The 20,874-nt window shown below is 25.0% G+C and overlaps 1 protein-coding gene across 2 annotated transcripts in view; it reads right to left on the minus strand.

The window, feature by feature from the left end:
* Positions 1 to 12,092, minus strand: part of LOC122502845 — a 44,284-nt gene extending 32,192 nt beyond the window's left edge. Inside the window, exons 1-2 of one of the 2 annotated variants that reach the window (XM_043613135.1) lie at positions 11,783 to 12,092; positions 10,814 to 11,382 (exon numbers count right to left, since the gene is read on the minus strand). The gene's annotated coding sequence lies outside the window, so the exon portion shown is untranslated. The remainder of the gene's footprint in view (positions 1 to 10,813; positions 11,383 to 11,782) is intronic. The other variant, XM_043613134.1, reaches the window with a different exon arrangement.
* Between the last annotated feature and the right edge of the window lie 8,782 nt (positions 12,093 to 20,874).

The following is a 20,874-nucleotide window of genomic DNA, read 5'->3' on the forward strand; positions in this document are numbered from 1 at the left end:
ATTGACTAACTGGCTTCTCGAACTCCCATTTATTTAAAGAAATTCGTAGGTATCCGACAATTTTAATAAAACACTTCTTCGGCGAACCGTGTGGCTGAATTTTATTATATGTCAAAAGAGAACAACTGGACAAGATGTCGCGTAACAGTGATCTGAGAGATTTATATTAATAGGATAATTTATATAATTATCGTGCCGTGAGTGTGAAAATACAACTAACTCATTCAAAATACTTGTACATGTTCTTCAGAAAATTTTTGACTCTTTTATTGAACAATTAATAAATTACTCATAAATCGCAATATTTATTTTTAGAAGATTTCAACGTATCCTCTTTCTTTACATGTAATAACTTGCCAATGACAAATTGCCAATGGAATTCGAAGCCTAAGATCTTGAAAAATGTATCTCTTATGCTCAATCTACAACAGTACAACGCTACATCCCATTTTTTCAATAATGTCTTGGATCTCGTTTACTATGAATTTCCCATATCTGTATCTGAAGCTTATCACCGACTTTTTCCTCCTGACAAATATCACTCTCCCCTTCTATAATCACCTTACCTAAAATCTTTAATACTTTATCCCTCAATCCAGTCCCCTCTTTATCCTCTAAAATTCCTCGCTTTAATTTCAGAAGAGTTGACTACCCTGCACTCTACAATGATTTCTTATCTATCATTAATCTGAACACAAACTGTGATTCTATTGACGAAACTACCCATACAAATGATCCTAAAGTTCTGAACGTTCAAATGAACGAAATTTATTTTCTTCTTCTACAAATTCAATTTTTATTATAATATTTTATGTCACTATGAATAAAATTAATTATAAAGATTCTAAATATAAAACTTATGCTTTTAATCTGTATTGCAATCAGTAATTTATGAAAATATTTTTAATAAAAAGTATTTCGTTCATTTGAACGTTCAAAACTTGTGGATCGTCCATACAATAAAAGATTTTTTGTAACCAGTAATCCTTTTGACAAACTATGAATACATCTAAAACTATGACTAGAATTTCAACAGTTCGCTTCTTATTATGCATCTGTCTATAATCGATAAGGTCTTCGAGAAGTGCATAATTTTCACTCTAAATCATGCATTGATTCCAGTTCCTACGAATCTTTTAAACCTCAGACATCTTCTTTATCAAGCACTTTAACGTAACCTCCAAGTAGACGTTGCCTATACTAACTTCTCGAAGGCCTTTGATAAAGTGGATCATAATATTCTCTTTCAAAAACTTTCTTCTTTAGAGTTAATTAATTAACTCCTAACTTAATTACCATCTTAGAATCCTATTTGACCAACAGACTAAACATTGTTTAGTACGAGGGTTTTGCTTCCACACCTTATTTTGCTACTTCTGGTGTGCCCCAGGAATCTGTCCTTGGTTCAGCAGTCTTTGTTCTCTATGTAAATAACGTTACCTCTATCCTTAATGTTCAAAACCTATTATTTTTTGATGACCTTAAATTATTCCACATTATTGAAAACCTTGAGGATACTCTAACCTTACAAAAATATCAAATACTTAGCACCTGGTGTTCGGAAAATAAACTTTCTCTAAACCTTTCCAAGTGTAGCGTGGTCACTCTTTAAAATTCTAAAACTCCATATTTAGCTGTCTATAATATTAACAACGAACCTATCAGAAATCTGAAATTCGAGATTTAGGCGTTATTTCTTCAACAACGGTTCCTTAAGTACTGTTTCTTTTTAAAATAATTATCATGCCTACCCACCAATTCATTACGATTACAATGAACTCTGACAAGAATTTGATGTACTGACCCAGGAGCAACGAAGAACTGTTATTCAATGTTTTATTTGTGGTTTCTTAAATAACACTATTTACTCCCACTTAATTTCAGAGTTCCCCGGTTAGAATCTAGATTTTCTGAAATATTTTCACCTATTCATCCTTCGAGTCCTATTGGCTACTTCGATTCCATTTTTAGAATGTTATCAACATTTAATTCAATACTTTCAAACGAACCTAATATAGATTTATTTACTGTCACTCCGCAAAAATTCACTGATTATTTAAATTCTTATTTTTCAAACCTTTAAGGATTCGCTCATTGTAATATCACCGTACCCAAAACTATTTTATTACTATTTTCAATTTATAATTTATAACTTCTAATTACACTCATGCCCATTAATGATCTTCGTGATTAAGGCCTGTATAATTTGGCAAATAAAAAAATTGAAGCAATAGAGAAGTTGAGGTTCACTACAAGTCAAAATCTTAAGGAGGTTTATCCTATCAAGGGGTACTCATTTAAACGGTCTGTTTTGTAATTTTACTACTGTTGGTTCTAGTGGATAAAATTTGAGCTCCACTGGACGACTAACGCATAAAGCAGCTTATCTGTATATAGTAACACACAATCTCAATAGATTTAGATTGAGATTTAGCAACCGCGCATCAGCGTAGTGTTATATTTTTGATTAATAATAACACATATTATTCTAAAAATTTACATGTATATCATGCGTTCTGCTCAAACCTATCTCTTTCTCGATTTAATTCTCTCTCCTCTAGAGATTTCAGGCGCTGATGCCGCTTCTTCCCTTCTCTTTTTCGTTAACGACAAATAGGCATAAAAGTTGCTAACTTTATATAATATTTTCTTAACTAAATGGTCAATTAATTCCATATTTTAGTAAAAGCTGTATTATAGGGGAGAGTCTCCAGTTGTGAGACAGTCAATTTTTTTTAACATGCAATATTAAAAAGCCGATTGGTTTATATAAAAACATTTCGTTTTATATGAGCCAACTGTTTCGTGTACGCCGAAGTGGATATATAAACTGTTTTTGTTAAATACCAACACTGTGTGTGATAATCGACTAAAAAGCGTTTTTTCAATAAATACAAAGTACTTTTTTTCCAAGTTAATTAATTGCAAAAGGTAAATGTAATGCATTTTCTTTTAGTGTTTTCCTTATATTTTGTGATGCAACATTGCATTGTTCCAATCTACGGTTGAAAATAATTTAATTTTCCTTTTTCAAAATAGCGCCAATTTCTGGGTGTGAGACACAGCATATCACCAGTTGTGAGACGGTGTCAACACCCATCTGGGCAGCATAAAAAATACGACTTTGCAGGCATCCTATTTAAATGTTGTTTTGATTTTTTTTTAAGTATTTTTGGGCATGTCAAGTGGAAAAAAGTCAATTGATTCAGAAGAAATCAATTTTAACGCTCTTGTTGAAGCTATTAAATTGTGTTTATTTTTTTAAAGTCATATTTTGGCAAATAAATATTATTATTCAGTATATAATAATATATTTAATTATTTCCACTAAACATAACGTTTTATGTCAAACTTATTAAATTTTAGCAATTTTTAATGAGTGTCTCACAACTGGAGACTTTTTTTTTGAAAAAAGCGATGTGTTCGGAAAATGTATCGTAAAATTTTTTGAGTTCATCGAAACACTACACTTTCTTTTAATAAAAGTTGCGTATTTCTGTTACCTTTCGAACGGTGTATTTTATTTACAATTTCGTTTACCCGTTTACAATTTACGGTTCAAAAATAAAACCCGTCTCACAACTGGAGACTCTCCCCTATTATATCGTTTAAAACATAATAATTTTTTTCAAAGATCTGTAAAGCCGTTTTTTTTAATCAATAAAAACATAGTCATTTTACATGTTTTTTCACTGTTCCCATTGAAAGCTTCAAACTTTATAAATTTATATCTTGAAAACGGTGCGGTTAGATTCAATAAAATTTTAACCACACATGTAAAATAAAGCTATTAATATGTCTTTAAAATTTTATAAGAATCTGTAGAAAATCGATTTTGGGATACACCTCCTTAAGGGATAAAGTTACTCTAGAGGTTGTAAAATAGTTTCATTTTTAAGAATTTATTGCGGGAATATGGAAAAAGAAAAGGAATTTCTATTTAACCACTTCATTTAACATATATTGTAGTATGAAAAAATATTATTTAATTATTATTTTGTTACAAAATGGTGTCGATAGAGTCCATTATTTAATTTATGTTTTTTGAAAGGTCTTCACGGGAGGACGGATTTCTTCTAAAGTATGAGACCTAGAACAGAATAGCAAAAAGTTTTATGATCTACAAACTATTGTTTTATTTTTAAATCAATTTTTGTGAAAGCCTTGCACTTTTAAAAAAAACACCGATGTTTGAGCATAAAATGCGCTCTAAATTATTTATAAAAAAGTTTACATTTAATCAAAAAACGGCTACGTACTTCCAAAAAGAATGTATTTTTGAAGCTACTATCAAAATTGCAGATAAATCGAGATGCAATAGGATGCGACTAATCTGTCCTCCCAGTTTGAAAAACTGGGATGTCTTAATACATCGGTTTTAGAGATTTAGAACACGAAAAGGGTTTTCTGATTAAGTAATATATTAAATCTGTTTTGCAGTTCTGACAGTTGACTAAGGGAAGTCAAAGTCGATTGGATTTTTACATTGAGGTTCAATGGTTAAATCGCATCGACTTTGAAATCTCTTTGAGGAGAAGAAGAAAATCTGTTTCATAGTCGAACTTAAGATAACTCCAAGCAAAACGCATTCAATGTTTCGTAAATGCGAAACACATTATGTATTTAGTTTTGAAACACAAGTGAAACGTCAGTTTTTACAGTGAACGTGCAGGTCCCCTACGCAGCTGGAAGCCGACTCACTCAGGGCTCACAGAAGAGAGAGAGAAAGCAGAGAGTCGGTTCTCGGATCCGGGCCCTCAATTGTTAAATTTTAAATTCATCAACAATATTTATTTTTATTTATTTAATTTTTTTTTAAAACATTTTCCGACTTTGCTAATCAAAGGACTGATTAATTAATGGAAACCTTGTTGCTCAGAGGTTTTTAGGATCGTTGAATACAAATTTTAAATCAGGTTTCTAAAATTTAAAGGAACTTTTGCAAACCAAGGATCAAAAATTATAATTTAGTATTAATAATAATACTTAGAAATTTATCGCAAAAATTACTTTTTTGAAAGGTCTAAAAAGGTATCTATCTCCCCTTTAAATATTTTTGTCCTCAGTTGGTAAAAAACTTGGCCTTTCCATATGGTTCGAATGTATCCAATCATTTAGTGGGACGATGTGTATAGCACAAAAAATATTCATCATATTTAGAATATAACTGCCAAGTTTACATTTTGTCACGTGTAATGTAATACAATGAAAATCTTAACATGTACTTTGAATTTGTATCATTCGATGCTCGAACGTCGCGACGTAACGTCTCGTATGCACCAAGGCTACATTAACACGTGTATAACTGCTATCTTTTACTATTACATAAGACCTGATATTATACCTTGTCAACAGCTGTGTAACTTGAAACGATTAGTTATTATGAAACTAACCAAATAGAATTTAAAGCAGAGCAATAAAACGAGTGAGAGTAGCCTGTAAATTGGAAAAGGCGAAAAGTCAATTCCAAACCACAATCTAGTAAAAGTTGAGTATTGCAGGGACTAAAGTCTAACACACTATTTCTTTTAAAATTATCTTTCCGATTTTCTTTAACCACCTTAATATATGTACAGAAAAGAGGCAAATTTTTTAACGCTAATAATTATTACTACACAGTAAAATATATTGTATATTTAAAGACATTAAACCTACTTATTTCTTAAATAAAAAAACGAGTTGGTTATTGGTTAAAGTTAGTTATTAGTTAAACTACTTTCTGTGCTTAGAAAAAGCATTGTGATATAATTTATTCCTATGAAAGTTATCTCTATGTTGATTAATTCTATAGTCTGTAATAACCTTTATGATTGACCTACATAAGTAGCATCACCATTTTTGCATCTTAATTTTATAAACTACATTGGTTTTTTAAAAAATAATTTTCAATCATACTTCCTTATTAAACAAAAAGATAAAAATGATATTCCAATATTAAATCTCAATGTGAAATCAAAAAAATTTTACCAATTCTTTTATACTTTAATTTCTATATTATAAACTATCTTTTGCTATCTAAATGATACTTAATAAAACCAATAATTGAATTCAGTAAAAAATCGTCTACACTTAATGAAATTCACTTAATCTTACTGGCAAGCTTACTGGCTTCAGGAAATATTTCACAATAGTTTTTAAATTATTTTACACTTTTGTAAAAATATCAAACTTTGTATAGAAAAGACATTTTCTTAATTAACGTTGTTCGAAGTATTTTTAATGTTTCATAAGAATTTAAAAATGTTTTCAATTTTTGTATTTTATCAAACAATTTAAAAAAAAATTAATTCAAACAAATGCATTCAGTTTTTTTTTAAAAAAATTAAAAATTGAATGTCTGTTTAGGTACATAAATATTAAGTTTTAAAAATACGACATTTTTTTAGAAAAAAAAAGTAAAACGTACATTGTTCGCGCACACTGCTTTGATTTTTTAGAACAACATAAAATAATTACAAAGCTGTTACAAAATATTTCATGAAACTAATACTAAAGATTAAGAAAGTCAGGTGTAAGTGTAAAGAATTTTTTTATTGAGTAATATGTCCTTTCTAAATTTGAATAAATATGATTCATTATATTGATGGAAATTAAAAGAAACCTTCTCAAAAACGCATATAATAAATATTTATTTTTCACTATTGACATAATAAAATATAATTTGTGTCCTGACGCGGTGAAAGGGACCTTTACGCCTAAAAAAATTAATTTTGAGTCATTGATACCATTCTATTTACTATCTAGATTCTTTCAATCGATAGAATAGCATTAATAACATTAATAGCATTAATAATTAATTTTTTCAGACGTAATGTCCCTTTCACCGCGTCAGGACACAATTTTATAATGTCATTTAATTTAGGTACATAATATAATTTTAAGAATGAAGAATAGGAAAACTACAAATAATTCAATTTTACTTGCGATTTTGTTAACAAAATTTTTATTTCTAAACATTAGATACAATCAAAAATTTATTTTTAATAGCCTTTGTTGTGACTCATCAAAGATTTGATAAATTCCTGTTATGGGATTATTCGTTTATTTTCAGCAATCTTCCAGAGTTCTGTAAATTTTCTGTACTTTCGTAGCAATTTGTAAAATATTTATGGAAGACTTTTCCCCTTTTCAATTAGTAGAATATTACTAATTTTTAGTAATATTTTACTAATGTTTTAGTAGAATTTCACTAATTGAAAGTCACTTTTTTACTAAATGAATTAGTGAAACTGTTTTATCGACTATTAATAAAACAGTTCTACTAATTGTTATAGTAGAATTCTACTAAGCAATTAGTAAAATCTACTAATAATTAGTAAACTTTCACTATTTGTTAGTAAAATTATCACTAAATCATTTGGTGGGAGACTTTTCGTCATTTCATTAGTAACTTTCTACTAATTCAGATTTAGAGAGTGAAGGTGCGCGTCACAATTTGTCATTTAATGTTTTGATATTAAGAGTTCTAAGCATCGAAATGACTACATTGATTTTTGTTTACGAAAAACATTTTATACCTTATATTAATTTATGACATTCTTAAAAAGAGCAACAAAAACAATGAAGCTGCAACTGTCACCCACTTAATTTTGGAAATTAAATTTTAAAATTAAATATTTTGTATGAAGCTGTAACTTGCAACCAGTTCTCAGCACGCGCTTAATTTTTCAAAATTTGATATTGAGTTTAAACAAAAAAATATTTAACTGTAATATGATTATTATTGGGAATATATTTAATTTTTATTAAAACATTGCAAATTCCTCGGAAAATTTAACAATTTTCATATAAGTCTTAACTTAAAAATTCAACTAAATCTCTTTTCATTGGGGCTAATTTTTTACACAATTTTTAAAACTTATAGTGTCAGTTGAAATTTTAATTGATTGATCGAAATCGATTAAATATTACTTAACATGCTTTTTATGGTAGGAATAATAATTTTTTTCAAGTAGAGCAATAATGAGTTTCCTTTCTCTAGACTAACTTTTACTATTATGCTTATTAGCTATATTCTCATTGTCAGGCCTCGGATCGACTTTCAGGTGCAAAAAAGTAACGTATTCAGTCGCTATTAAAATACAAAAATCGAAGAAGTTCACTTTTTCAATGTTATCACAAAAATTTAATTTTGTATTTCCCTGAGCTTTTACTAATGTCGACATTTAATTATTTAAAAATTTTGTTAAACAAATATTTAAATAATTGTTAGGTATTTATATTTCTAAAAGAATTAAAATTTAAAAATTTTTAATTTCAAACCTTTTGAAATATAATTATTTCTAGAAAAATTAAAACTGTAATCCTTTCAAAAAGTAATTATTTTCTAGAATTTTTAAAGAACAATCCGAACAATCTACTGTGGAGCTGAAACAAAAGTCAGTTCATAAATTTTTAATTTGTTTTAGTGGAAGCTGGAAGATTAAAGAATTTAATTTCCAACAATTTAAAGTTGCATTAGATTAAAAATTAAAATCTTTGGCAATAAGAAATGTTTGGTAATTTTTAGGTTATGTTACCTTAAACGGAGACTTCGACTACATTTTTAATTATATCAAGAAAATAATTTAATCTTCCATAAAATTACTTTTATAGTAATTTTTAAAGAGGAAATTAATGGTCGGAAAATAAAATCGTCCAGAAAATATTCTGACTCTTTTTGGATTTTTATTTTTCTTCAAACATTTCTTTATTATTTTTTTGAAGCATTTTTTTGAAAAAAAAGAACACTGTTTTTAGGTTGAAAATGATAAAAAAAACCATTGTTATTCAATTTTTTTATATGAAAATTCACTTGTTTATGTTTCTAACTGATTTCAAATCATCATTTTTTAAAATAAAAGTATGAAATACAAAAGTATGATTTGAAATTAGTTAGAAAAATAAACAAGTGAATTTCCATATAAAAAAATTAAATAACTCTGCTCGGGTTTTATTTAGCATTTTCAACCTAAAAATAATGTTTTAAAAAAAAAAATGCTTCTAAAATAATAAAAATCCTTTTTTTTCATTCGGCAATTTTTTTCTGAATACATTAAACATTTTTACAGAAACTAGATTCTAAAATCTAGCAATTTCTAATTGTCAGAAATTTGTTATTATTATTTACATTCAATTGTTTAAATTTTAAAATGTTGAAAATTAAATTCTTTACACTTCTACTAAATCGAATTTAAAAGTTAATTTATCTTTTTCATATATAAAATATGAATTTACTTATTACATTGAACTAACTTTTGTTCCGATTCTTTCTCGGATTCTTCCTTAAAAAAATCAATTATTTTAAATAATTATTCAAAAATTATAGAAAAATTCAATTACTTCAATTATAAAATAATAATTATTATTTTTTATTATTATATTATTATTAATAATAATTATTATTTATTAGTTTTTTAAAAATATTTTTAAATAATTGAAATTTTGCAAATTTTTTGAAAATAATTGAATTTTTAAAAGAATTTTTGGGAAATAGAAAATAATTTTTAAGTTTTTAAAGAATTTTAATTACTACATTATCATTCCAAAGTTTTAATTAAATCTAAAAATATAGTTATCTTTAAAATTTTTAATTTATTTTTTAATAATTAATTGGATTTTAAAAAATAATGATAAAAATTCTATTAAGAATTATTTTTCAAGAATATTGTTATTTGTAAATTTTCAAAAATAATTAAAATTTTTAAAGGAATTTTTTTTTTGGTTAATTTTAAAAAACCTGATCAATATTTTTGAGAATTTTAATTAAAAATTTTAATAATATTATTGATTTATTGTAAAAAAATTTGATTCTTAAAAGATTTGAAAGGCATTTAAACCATTATGACGTCACAGTTCTAGAACATATATATGCTTTACACAAACTGTGACGTCACAATGGTTTAAATGCCTTTAATGTATATGTATAATTATTTTTTATAGATATTTGAATTTTCAGATATATCCAATTGAAAATATCGAAAGTAATTTAATTTTAAAAAAATTCTAAGAATTATTTTTTTTAATATTTTAAATTTTCAATAATTTTTATTTCAAGATTTTTCATTAAATTTTTTTAAAATTCAATTATTTTAACAAAATATGAAACTAAAGTTCTTCAAAATTTTATTTTTTTAAATTTTAATGAAAGACTAATTATTATGAATAAAATTTTCCAAAATTTCAAAAAATTATTCGAAAATAATTTAGAAACAATTGAATATAATTATTTTGCTGCATTTTATATCAAAAAAGTGTTATTTTGTTGCATTTTTGTTTTTCATTTGGAAGAAAAGTCAAAAATAGTCGCCATTTTGAAAATAATCTGAGAGTCCAAAAAAGTCATACTATCCGAGGCCTGAATTGTATTTTTTAAAATCTTGTTGGGGGAATCACCCACAGTTAAACCGTTACTGCAACAATTATTCTAACTTTCATTATTCCGAATTATTTTCTTTAATTGTCCCCTTTCAAATAATTACTTTTTCCATACAATATTTACATAACCTAACATTTATTCCTACGAATTGAATTTTGTAAAATTTTTATTTTTTTAAGTTTTATTATTATTTTTTATTATTTTTTATTACTTTTTCTAACCTAAAATTCACTGCGATTAAATACTATAACATTTGACCTAATTTACAATTTAAAAAAACTTTAATATTTGATGATAATTTTTACACTAAAAATTACGTCAGATTCGATAATAAAAATTTTCTCAATGTATAACGAAAATTATAAAATGTAAATTTGAAAAAATTTGAGGAATAATTAAGATTATTCGGAAAAGTGTTATAATTCTTTGTTAATTAAAATAAATTTGAATCTATACCTTTTATACTGCTGTAAATTTTCCGTCATTTAAAAAATTTTTGCGTCCTTTCCGAACAAAATTTAGCGGACGTATGAACATAATTGCATACATACAGGGGCAACTTTTTAATTAGCAATTATCGACTTTAAGGCTCTTTGGAATTAAGAAAAATATAGTGAAAATTTGTTATTCTAAAAAAAAATTGAATTTATTTAAAGGGAAATATTAAAGTCGTTAAGAAATTTTTTTGAAATTTTATTAAAAACTGAATATCTGAATAACAAAGACGATTGGTGACATATTTACAAGGTAAAGTATAATGCAATATTCACAAGCACTACTGACAATAATAGACACGATAGACACGGTAAAGTCACGTCAAAAAATAAGAAAAAAGAAAAGCTGCCGAATGCCTTAGAATCAAAACAAAGCGATATCAATGACAACATACTACTCGACGATGTTGATCATTGTTGCACAATTTAATCTTGTTCTATCCTCGTGTATCATGACAGCTGTCTCACTCCCTCATTCCCAAGCCCTGACCTGTTCTCAAAACGAACGTATGAATCAAACCAGTCTGGAAACTATTTAAATTTCATTTCATTTTAAATCCTTTTCATCATTACGCTTTAAAGAATAAATTACAAGTCAATAATTATTTTCACACACATGCATATGGATTTAGTATTTTTTCTTCTTCTTTTGTAAAAAAGTAAAATCAATTTCATCGTAGAAATCTACATATGGATCGTAGTCGACTGTCCGAGTTTAATTTACGAGAAGAAGAAAGTTTGATTTCATCATTTTTCTTTACACTAATTTAACTATCACAATCAGATATCGAAAAAATATGTTTCAAAAATAGACTGTCTAGAAAAAAATAGAATATTGCAACAGAAACTAAAGGAGTAGGGAAAATAAAAAAATATTGAAAAAAAGAGATTAGGTGAAATTCAGGATTGCAAATTGTGAAATTAGTCTTACCGATCGAAAGTACAAGTCAATATAGCACAATCCACGGATCCTGGAGTCAATCCTAAGGGTCAAATGATTTGATAGGGTTCCATGATGGTTTTAGTTGTCAAAGCACTTTTCAACTCTCTCGCAAATATCCCTCTCGAATCACCGAACAATCAACTCTCGCTGTTACTAATTTCCTTTGTCGAACAAGGCGCAAAAAAAATAAAACTGGGGAAAAATCGTGTATACCCCGCACTACGGAAATAAACTTTCCAATAACATACACACAGGCTGAAGGCCTGTTACCAACTGACCCAGGCGATGACAGCTCTCCAAAGAAACACTCCTACCAACCGCTGAACTTGACACTTTGTTAATGAGAAGCAAACATTATTTTTATTTTCCCATCTCTTTAATTGACACCCGAAAATTGTCATCATATTTAAAAAATAAACATCCAACTCTAAGTAATCTAGTAATATTTTTATTTAACAATAAATCTAATCGCAGTAACTTCATTACAATATCGAACAAGAGAAAAAATGTTTATACTTTCATGTTTATGTAATTTAGTCACAAATCATAAAAAAAATAATTGACAGTCATCAATTTCTAATGGAATACTTTCGGTATTAATAATTTTCCCTATTCTAGCAATTATCAACATAAGGGGATAAATTTTTTCCTTTTTTCCTTGCTACCCAGTTTCCTTTGTTCATGACGTTCAAGAACATTGCACAAAGAAAAAAAATCACAAAGATTTTAATAGGTATATATAATTTCAAAAAAATGTAAAAAATTAGAGGACTTGTCAGTAGTTGAAAAAAATAAAAATTACCGATTCAAATTGAAAGGGACGAAGATTATTAGCAGGTCCATTGTTTAAATATTGCGATATGGAATTAATTGTAAGCTGTAAGGTTAAAGTTTAAGCGGTTGGCAGCATTGATCGATCATATGGGCAATCAGCTGTACTTTCATTTTATGGTCATGACACGTGATTGGGCGAACTCCCACCACTTACCTTTGCCTCGTGTCTCTAGTTTTGTCCTTTTCTAATCAATCAAGAAATCTCGTTCTCACTTGTCATTATCATTGTTCATTATTGTTAGGTTGCATTTTACTGTAATAATACATAATAAATTTTCCATCTACAACTTAATGCGCATTATCTCGAAATAATTTCATCTTTCTGAATGATTTAATTTTTATACAAACTTAAAATAAAATCAGAGACAATTATAAATTATTGAATATGTATTTAATTCTATTTATTCTATTTATACAATATGTGTATACATGTAGAGTGCGAATATTTTGATATTAAAAATTAAAATAAATATTCGCGCAAAAATATCTAGAATAAAGTAAAAAAGAAATGTTATTTTTATTGCTAAATTCTTTATATATATAAATTGCAAATCTTTTCAGCTATTCAGCACAAGGAATTGAATTTTCCAGAATAAGTAGACCTCGCACGTGAAATAAAGCAAAGTCCAAGTCATCGATTTTTTTGATACTCTCTGCCTTAAATAATTGTAGTATGTAATTTGAATGATAAATTATTGTTGCTCGTGTAAAAGGTGCATTGTAGACAATTTTTTTTAATTTTAGTTTTATTATCAATTTGTCGCGCAGTTTTAAGAATATTTCTTAACTTTTGTTTATTGTCTAAATATAATTGAATTTTACCGAAAAAAAATTTTTAATTTTGAAAAAAGCATTTTCAAAAATAAAAGGGTTTAAATTTATTTTTGTAAAAATTGAAACTAATGGTTAAAAGTTCTTAAATTTTTATAACATTTATTATTAGGGTCAAAAAAAGTGAAGCAGGTCACTTGAAAAATTTATGTCCCCGATTTTCAAATTACTAAAATATTTTATTTATTTTGGAAGCAACCAAAGGTTTAACAATGAGATAAATTTTTTTCAATATTACTCCGGAAGAAAATGTCAATTAACCCATTAACGACCACCAGGACGCAACATTTACCTTGATTTCACGACTCTTATTTTGTATAAAATAATTAGTAAAAAAATTTAGGATATACCATTTCCAACGTAAAATTTATCGCTCTTTCCGAATATGAAGCTAAAATTTGTTTATAATTATCTCAAAAAAATTTATAACAATTTTATTGCAAAAAAACACACTTTTTACGAAAAAAAATTTTTCAATTAATATTTTGACATGGAAAACTAAAGAATATGGTCTCAAAAGCCCAAAATATCGCGTCCTCGCGATATTTAATATTTAATAACTTAATTTAAATTTAATAATTTCAAAAAAATTACAATTATAACCCTTCCTGAATTCAATTATTTTCTACAATATTTTCAACTAAACTTGATCTCTAAATCAATATTTTTTAATGCGCAAAACTCTAAGAATTAAAAAATATTGTAATCCTAATCTTTAAAAAACATTGAGAACGTATTTTAACTATCAATTGTTTAAAAAAATTGTTAATAACAATTACCAATTTTCATACTAAAGCAGTTGCTTTAGTTGGACTTTAAACTATAGACTTTAAGCTTTAATTTAAAAAATATGACAGCTGCGAGTCGATCTCGCATTGAAACCCAGGCATAGAATATTGGAATCAAATGTATAGTTTGGTAACAGAAACAAACGTAATATGTTTATATAATAATAAAAATAAATAAAAATAATAATAATTTGCATTTTTAAAAAAAAATACATTTTTTATATATAAGAAATATTCTAGCACTTGATCGTCTTAATAAGTAAAAATGTATTATTCATACTGAAGAGAAATAATAATTTAGAAAAACTATTAATCACCAATATAAGTACTATATATAAGAAACGAGGGGGTAATTACTGGTTAAAATGGTGTACACTCTAATACACTAAATTTTTCTGCTGTTACGCGTATTATCTAGTATTATAGGGTATTACTGATTATTACAGACTATTACCTCTATATTATGTGGTATTACACTGACGTAATAATACCAAACTATAATAATTCATTTTATACATTTGATAACCGATTTTTGCAGGTTAAAGCGATAGATATGTTTTCGGATGCGATTGGTGCTTCAATTTTCAATATTTTACTCTTATAAAGTGTTTCTATTTACCTTTTAAAATCCGCTTGATTTTTTAAAATTGATCCCATTGTTGAAAAATTACATTAATTTCAGTAAGCGGATACATTTTGTGAAATTTTTCAATTTTCCCTGTTCTCTTTTGTTTTAACATTTTCAAAAATTTCTCTAAACTTTACTAAAAAAATGAATGATGCCATCGTCTTCCGTATTGAAAAATGAAGAAAATGCACTATATAAAAGTTGTATATAAAGTATGGGGTTTCAAAAAAATCATATTTCCATTCTAGGGTTAAAAAACTTTTTTCACACTTATCGAGTGCTAAAATGTATATGAATAATTTTATAAGCTTTCGAATGATATTTTTTTAATTTTCTATTAACATTTTTTTTACTAAAAAATCATGATTTAATGACTGATATGTTTTTGTACCAGGCACGTGTAGCCGTACCAATAATTTTCGACGGTATTATAGTAATAATTATTAAATTACATTATCATCTACTAATTTAAATTAGCATACGTAGGCTGTGAATCAGTGAAATTTTATTAAATTTGATGCGAAACTGCACTGATTAATTAGTACATAATTAAGCACTATTTGAAATCAGTGCAGGGCTCGAACCAGTGAAAGTAATTAAAAATACGGACTTTACGGACCAAAAATGAAAAATTACGGACCATTTACGGACCAATTACTGACAAAAATATAACCAGTCCGAGTCAAATAAGAGAACATTTTCAAGAATTTTTAACTAAAATTCTTCTTAAAATCGATTATTTTTAATAATTTTCGAAAAAGTTCTTTGACGATTTTCAAATTAATTTCTTTACAATATTCAATTTCACGAAATTTTAATTATTCGTAAATTCTTCAATTAAATATATATTAGAAAATAAAAACTTCAAATAATATAAAAAAAATCCCCATGCAATTAAACTTTTTCAAAAAAAAATTAATTCCACAGAATTGTCAGTTAAAAATATGAAAAATTCATATTTATTTTCAAAAAATTTAATTTGAAACCTTTTCAAAATTCTATTATTTCTAAAAATTTACGCTCCAATGCTTTTAATATTCAATTATAATCTAAAATTTTAACTCTAATCCTTTTTTAAATTAATTTTTATAAGAAAATTTTACTAGAATTCAATTATTTAAATGAAGAAATAAATAATTTATTGAATAATTGAATGTTTGTTAAAATTTAATTCTCATAAAGAATTTTATCAATAAATTTTAAAATAATTTAATTCTTTTGACGAATTTTAATAAAATTTTTAAGAATAATTACATTATTTCGAGAAATTCGCTTAAAATTGTATTAAAAATAATTGAAATTCTGCAATGAGTTTTATTATTCATCAAAATAATTTAATTCCTAATAAGAATTTTATTATTTACTAAAATAATTAAATCCCTGTAAAAATTTTTCTATTTATGAAAATAATTGAATGATTGCGAAGAAATTTATAAAAAAAATTTGTAAAGAATGAAATTCCTGTGAAATTTTTATTATTTTTTGAAAATAATTAAATGTTTGTGTAGAATTTTATTAAATTGTTTTTTAAATAATTAAATTCTTTTGGAAAATTTTATTAGAATAGTAATTATGCCTATTAAAAATCATTAAATTATGGAAAGTTTTTGAAAATAATTAAAATTTTGCCAAGACAGTATGAAAAATTCAGATTTTACAAGATTTTAATTTGAAACCTTTTCAAAATTCAATTTTTTATAAAAATCCATGCTCCAATGCTTATAATATTCAATTATTATCTAAAATTTCATAAAAATTAATTTTCAAATCAGTTTTAATTAGATAATTCTACGAGAATAAAATTATTTAAATACAAAAATAAATAATTTATTGAATAATTGATTACTTCTTAAAAATAAATTCTCATAAAGAATTTTATCAACAAATTTTTTAATAATTGAATTCTGTTGATGAATGTTAATAAAATTTTTATGAATAAAATTGTATTAAACATAATTGAAATTCTGCCATAAATTTGATTATTTATGAAAGTAATTGAATTATGGCTAAGAAATTTATATAAAATTTGTAAATAATTCAATTTCTGTGAAATTTTTATTATTTTCTGAAAATAATTAAAGGTTTGTGTAGAATTTTATTAAATTGTTTTTTATATAATTGAATTCTTTTAAAAAATTTTATTAGAATAGTAGATACCTATTAAAAATCATTGAATTAAGGAAAATTTTTGAAAATAATTGAATTTCTACAATCATTTGTAATTTCTCTAAAATTATCCAAATTATATCGTACAATTTACGGACTTTACGGACCTTTTTTCCAAAAAACGGACTTTTACGGGATTTACGGACCTAGTTCGAGCCCTGAATCAGTGGCCTGCTTATCACTGGGAATCAGTGAAATTCCGCCACTTTAGATTTGTAAAGCAGTAAAACCAAACATTCTTAAGAATTAAAACATTTTCAACTGTATTTTATAATTATTTTTCTTATTAAAATAGTGATATTCGGATTTCTCTTTTTATATCCATTTTCATCCTGAATTTGTAACAGTCGAAATGAAATTGAAAACTATATTATTTGCAATCTGTTATCTCTGTAATTAATAGAACTTTTGTCCCTACTTAAGTACACTAGAAATAGATCAATTTTCATACTTTAAAAAAATACAATTCCGCTTTAAGGCTTTATCCCCGATTCGGGTCGTTTCCTCAATGAAAATTCAATATTTGACCTATTATTTTCATACTCAATATAGGTACTTTCTGGTATTAATAAATTACATGATAATAATTCAAAAGAAATTTTACAAAACTGTTATCAAAATTGAAATATAAACCAAAATCATGGAAAGCAAAAAAAATGGTTTAATGTATGTCATAAGAAATTTAAATATTTAAACCAACATTAAATAAAAAAATAACATGTTCATATATTATTTATATGTACATGATATAAATTGTCCTGTATAATTTTCGTTTTATTACATTATTTTTAAAAATTTTCCATTCTCAGTATGTGTCATCAATAACGGTCATGATAATATTTAATAACATAAGCAGCAATCATAAAAAAATGTTAAACAATGATAATATTAAAATAAATATTTAATCATATAAAGAATTAAAATAACATTTATAATGATTTTTTCAATGTTTCAATATTTTTAATTTTAATTGATTTTTATTAATTATTATCAATTCGTTATTTAAATGTAGTAGTTTACTGATGGGGATTACTTTATATTTAACGATTTATGCTCTCAAAACTCTTGCATATAAGCTTCAATTATGCTCCTAAATAATGTCAATTATGCTATAATTGCTCTGAAAAATGTTTTTTATGCTTTTATTATGCTTTGCAATTGAAAAAATTATTCTTTTACTTAATATTTGTAAAAGATAATAATTACACTTAATTTTAAAAATGAATTTGTAATTTGAAACTTTTTTTGCGTTCATTTTTTAGTTAACACATTTAAAAGTTACAAAAATTTACCTGGGGAAATTAACTTTACTGGCCGAATGTTTACAAAGCTAATTGTAATTTTTTTGCTAATGCTTACAGAATTAACAATTTTTTAAAAATAAAAATTTTAAAACCGCTGCCAAGTTGTATCTTTTTGTAAATCTATTTGTGTTCATTTCATAAATAATTTGCTTCCTCATAAAGATAATAATAATAGAAATATATTGGTTAAATAAATAAAATAATATTTTCGACAATTTTTGATTTTTAAAATACCAATAATTTCGTAATTTCTGACCGAATCAGGTTCAAAAATAAATAATCGAAGCGTTTTCTAATGCTCTACAAATTGGAGCTAATATTTTTAAAGATACTTCTATATTTTTCAACAAAATTTTCAGAAAAGTTTTACTTTTCAAAAGTTTTTATTTTTAAAAGTTTAAAAAAAAGTCTGAAAAATCTCTACAAAACTAAAGAAAAACATTTATATGTGTCCTAATATTTTTTTAAAGTTATGACCAAAAAACTTTATTTTGCAAAATTAAAAATGCAAAGAAATGTCCGAAATTTTATATTTGAAGGAATTTTATTTTTTCACTTAAAATTTTTTTTTTTTTAACATAGGAAATCTTTCGAGACAATTCAATTAATAATCAAATTTTTCAAAAGATTTCAATTATTTTCAAAATTTTTAAAAAATTTCTTCATAAAAAGTAAAATTCAATTATTTTCTTAAATAATAAAATTCTTCGCAAGAATTCAATTTTCATCATAAAAAATAAAATTCTTTGGAAGATTTCAATTATTTTTATTAATAATAAAATTCTTAGGAGGATTTTACTTTTTTTTAAATTTGAAACAAATTCTTGTCAAGAGAATTCAATTTTTATCGTAAATAATTAGATTCTTTACAAAATTTCAATTATTTTCAAAAACTTGAATAAATCCTTGTCAAGAAATCCTTTGGAAGTAAAATTCATCGCAAAAATTAAATTATTTTTTATAAATAATACAATTCTCCTGAGGAATTCAGTTAATTTTAATACAGTTTTCATAAACTTCAAAAATAAAATATTTTCTTATAATTAATAACATACACGATTATTTTAAAAAGTTGAAAAAATTCTTTGTTTAATTCCAGGGTGTCTAGTATTTTCGTTCAACAAAATTCCCGGTTATTTCCCGGATTTTCCCGGTTATGTCCAAATTTTTTCCCGGTTTTTTTTTCTTATCAAATTTAAATTTAAATTTAAATTTAAATTTGATTTCGAAAATAAATAAATCTTTAAATTCTTTTAATTTTTCAAAAATAATCTTATCTCTTTATGATTATAAGGGGCCATCCATAAACCACGTAGCCTCTTGAGGGGGAGGGGGGGGGGGTCAAGCAATTGACTACGACAAGAGGAAAAAATGGCGCTAATACATGTAATAGCGTACTACATGGGGGGAGGGGGGGGGGTCAAAATTCCCAAAAAATGGGGCTACGTGGTTTATGGACGGCCCCTAATTGAAAATTTGATTTTTTTAATTTTATTAAAATTATATTGATAATAATTGAATTTCTGCAAAAAAATTTCACTATTTATAAAAACAATTGAATCCTTCCAAAGAATGCTATTATTTATGAAAATAATTTAATTCTTGTGAAGAATTTTATTAAAAGTTTTGAAAATAATAATCATTAATAATTAATTATTTACTTAATAAGTAATAAACATTTAATCAGAAATTTAAAATTATAAAAATTTAAGAGAAGTTTAATAATATTTTTAGAAGCAAAAAATTAATTTAAAACTGAAAGAGGGACTTTAAATTTTAAAAATTAAATTATAATTACGGTCACTAACTTCCCTTGATTATTTTCGAAAAATTTAAATAAAATTCTTTAAAAGAATTCAATTATTTTTCAAAAAGTGTAAACAAATTTCAGTTATTTGTTTAGAAAAATTCAATTATCTTGAAACAATAGAATTAAAAAATTACAACAATCTTATTTTTCAGAATTAAAAAAAAAATTTGCGAAAGTTCAATTTATTAAACAATTTTAAGTATGTATATTTTTTTAAATTAACTAATAAAAATTTTAATTATTAATCTTCGCAGTAAGAAACATGAATACATTAGAATTTAACTCTTTATAATATTCAATTATTAATCAATTATTAAATTAAAATACTTTGAAAATTCTATTTGTTAAAAAGTTTCTAATGAAATTCTTTAACAAATTTAATTACATATTTTCAGTCGAATTGATTTTTTACTATCAAATTAATTATTTTTAACTAACTTAAATTTAGAGAACAGTATAAATACCTATAAAAATTGAAATAAAAAGTGATTTTTTAAAAACAAATTAAAATAATAAAACTTTTTTAATTTTGGTAAAAAAATTCCCGGTTTGGTATAAAATTCCCGGCTAATTCCCGGTTTTTCCCGGTCAAATAAAATTCCCGGTTATTTCCCGGAATTCCCGGTTAGTAGACACCCTGAATTCACTTATTTTCAAAAATTATGAATTAAAATTTTTCAAAAAACTACATTATTTAAAATAAACACAAAGAAATTCTT

Source organism: Leptopilina heterotoma, unplaced genomic scaffold (assembly GCF_015476425.1).
Source record: "Leptopilina heterotoma isolate Lh14 unplaced genomic scaffold, ASM1547642v1 Lhet_24, whole genome shotgun sequence".
NCBI lineage: Eukaryota > Metazoa > Arthropoda > Insecta > Hymenoptera > Figitidae > Leptopilina > Leptopilina heterotoma.